This window comes from Rutilus rutilus (assembly GCF_951802725.1).
Source record: "Rutilus rutilus genome assembly, chromosome: 3".
Classification (NCBI taxonomy): domain Eukaryota; kingdom Metazoa; phylum Chordata; class Actinopteri; order Cypriniformes; family Leuciscidae; genus Rutilus; species Rutilus rutilus.
This window is the reverse complement of record NC_140211.1, coordinates 48,192,091-48,195,021: the sequence shown is the minus strand read 5'-3', so window position 1 is coordinate 48,195,021 and position 2,931 is coordinate 48,192,091. Positions and strand designations below refer to the sequence as shown.

Sequence of the window (2,931 nt, the reverse complement as noted above, 5' to 3'; positions counted from 1 at the left end):
CCAAACTGGTGAACATTTCACAAATCTGAGGTAGAACATTCAAACATTTGTCATTTTTCCTTAACAAAATAAATGTCTTTTTTGGACAATTAATTTCTTAGTTTCTGCATGTGCTCATTTTTATTTGGTAAAATGTAATATTCTGACTTTTTGAGTTTTATTAAACTTAACCATTGGTCATCCAGTATCATGCATTTAGATCATGACAACCACAGATGAAACCAGGCATAGCCTGTAGCACCTCACTATCATGGCAAAATGTAACTTTATGGTTTCTATGGTATTTGTATGAAAAACAGTAGCCTAGCCTAAATACATTATTAAATACTGTAATTATATTCCATTAGTCCTTTAATACATTGTCTACATTAATAATATAATACAATTCAATATGTATATCCCACATTTCATGGTGCAGTTAATATTACTAGGCTAACGTTACAGTAAATCCATGGTAAATGATGGGAATTTGTAGACGTAAAAGCCTTCTGACTGTATCGTTGCGCACAGTGTTTCTCCTGTTTGTCATCTGCCTTTAAACTGGTTTAAGAATTACATGCTTTAATGACAGCAGTCGGTATTCACACGAGCTTCGTGTTGATCAGCACACTTCGTCGTGATTCTTTTATGGTGTAGGCCTAAATCAAATCAAAATCAAGTCATTTGTTAAAATGGGCGCCGAAATGAAAACGGTGTAGCCTAAGCCTTGCGTCAGACTCACGGAGGATGTGTGTCATATAAATTCTGAATGATGCTGTAATAAGTTACCAGTTTTGTTGAACGTTTAATATGCCGGTGTAAAAATCCCTAGTTGGCTTACATTTCAGTAGGCCTACGAATGTGTTTTTTTTTTTAGCTGTAGCCTAGCTGTGTGTGAAATGTGCTTATTGTTTGTTATGCCGTTGTTAACTTTATTTAAAAGAAAGAGTTCCTGCACATTGAATACTAAAATATAGTTTAAATGTAAAAAGTTGACAAATAAAAATGGTATAGTTAAAAATAACTATTGTCACATGTTGTATTGTTTTAGGAGACACTTTGACAAGGACACTGGAAGGCCAAGTTGTGTGTGAGGAGGGCTCAGCCCAGCTTCCTGTCTGCCTGGCCTTGCCATACTGTTCACAGCATATTACATATTCAATCAGGAGGAGGCAGTATGTAGTAATGATTGAATTCTTAACAACCTCAGTACCTGCATTTTACACATATTCAATATCAGAACTTGCCTTTTATAGATTTAATATCTGTTGAGGCCTTTAAAGGGATACTCCACTTTTTTCGGAAATAAGCTCATTTTACAACTCCCCCAGAGTTAAACAGTTGAGTTTTACCGTTTTAGAATCCATTCAGCCGAACTCCGGGTCTGACGGTACCACTTTTAGCATAGCTTAGCATAGATCATTGATTCTGATGAGTCCAGTAGCATTTCTTTCAAAATGACCAAAGAGTTTCAATATTTTTCCTATTTAAAACTCGACTCTTCTGTAGTTAAACCGTGTACTAAGATCGACGGAAAATGAAAAGTTGCGATTTTCTAAGCCTATATGGATTAGCCGGCGTAATAATCAAGGAACTGTGCGGCTGTACCATGAGTGCAGCAGGCGTAGTGATATGACGCAGCGCCTGAAAATAGTCCCCAGCTCGGTAACTTCTTCCAACGTGACCGGGACTAAGTTTGTCTAACCTTTTAGACCTATTTTCAGGCGCTGCGTCATATCATTACGCCTGCTGCACTCATGGTACAGCCGCACAGTTCCTTGATTATTACGCCGGAATGAGAGTAGTTCCTAGCCATATAGGCTTAGAAAATCGCAACTTTTCATTTTCCGTCGATCTTAGTACACGGTTTAACTACAGAAGAGTCGAGTTTTAAATAGGAAAAATATTGAAACTCTTTGGTCATTTTGAAAGAAATGCTACTGGACTCATCAGAATCAATGATCTATGCTAAGCTATGCTAAAAGTGGTACCGTCAGACCCGGAGTTCGGCTGAATGGATTCTAAAACGGTAAAACTCAACTGTTTAACTCTGGGGGAGTTGTAAAATGAGCTTATTTCCGAAAAAAGTGGAGTATCCCTTTAACACAATGTTTCTCAACTCGAGAAGAGAGAATTTTTAGGGCGAATGATTTAGATGTCTCCCTCTTTAACACTAGCAAGCTAATGTCCTCATGACTGGAGTTGAGAAACACTGCTCTAATATATGGTCCAATTTCAAAAACATGATTACAAGCCTCTAAAACTTAAAACTAATCTTAATTACATATTGTCTGTTTCCTGACCCTTTAGGCGCTTATTAATCTGGAAAGAGGAACAAAGTCGAGAGGAAAATTGCCATCTAAAACGACAGGGCAAATGGTACAGAAGAAACAGGTTGCAGTGAACCCACATGTTGCCACTCTGCCCAGCAAAGTGATGGATTATCAGTAGAATTTCTGAAATGTAAGTAGTAAACACACACACACAGATCTATTTTTCCTTTAATTGTAACCTTAATATAATACCTTTAATATTGTAATATTCTCTATATTCTCATGTATCTGTCATCCCTCTATCTGTCTCTGACTGTATCATTATGTTTTGTAATATATCTAATATTGTCCTCTTTGTTCTTTTCAATATTTCTAGCCACTCTTTGCATCATGTGATGGAACAGCATTCTGGAGCTGAATTGTTCTCCATTTTTTTTATCAGAAGTTTGTTGGACTCGCCTTGTTGTTTGGACATGTTGGTCTGGTAATGAAGTGGTGAAAATTCATCTGTGTCTTTGTGTTTTTTATTATAATTTTGTTGGTCAACTTGTGGTTTTAAATGTATGTTTGCGTATTTCTTCTTTGTGTGAAGGGCCATGAGAGCTCATTTGTCATTTAAAAATATTTTATTTCATGTCCATTTAAAAAAAAAATACAATTTTGTAAATAAAAATGAAAT

The 2,931-nt window shown here is 36.2% G+C and overlaps 1 long non-coding RNA gene across 1 annotated transcript; it reads left to right on the top strand.

Annotated features, from left to right (window-relative positions):
* On the top strand, nt 1-2,931 carry LOC311287309. The gene is made up of 3 exons (XR_014626722.1): nt 1-1,154; nt 2,290-2,442; nt 2,629-2,931. It is a non-coding gene; the product is annotated as an uncharacterized lncRNA (long non-coding RNA).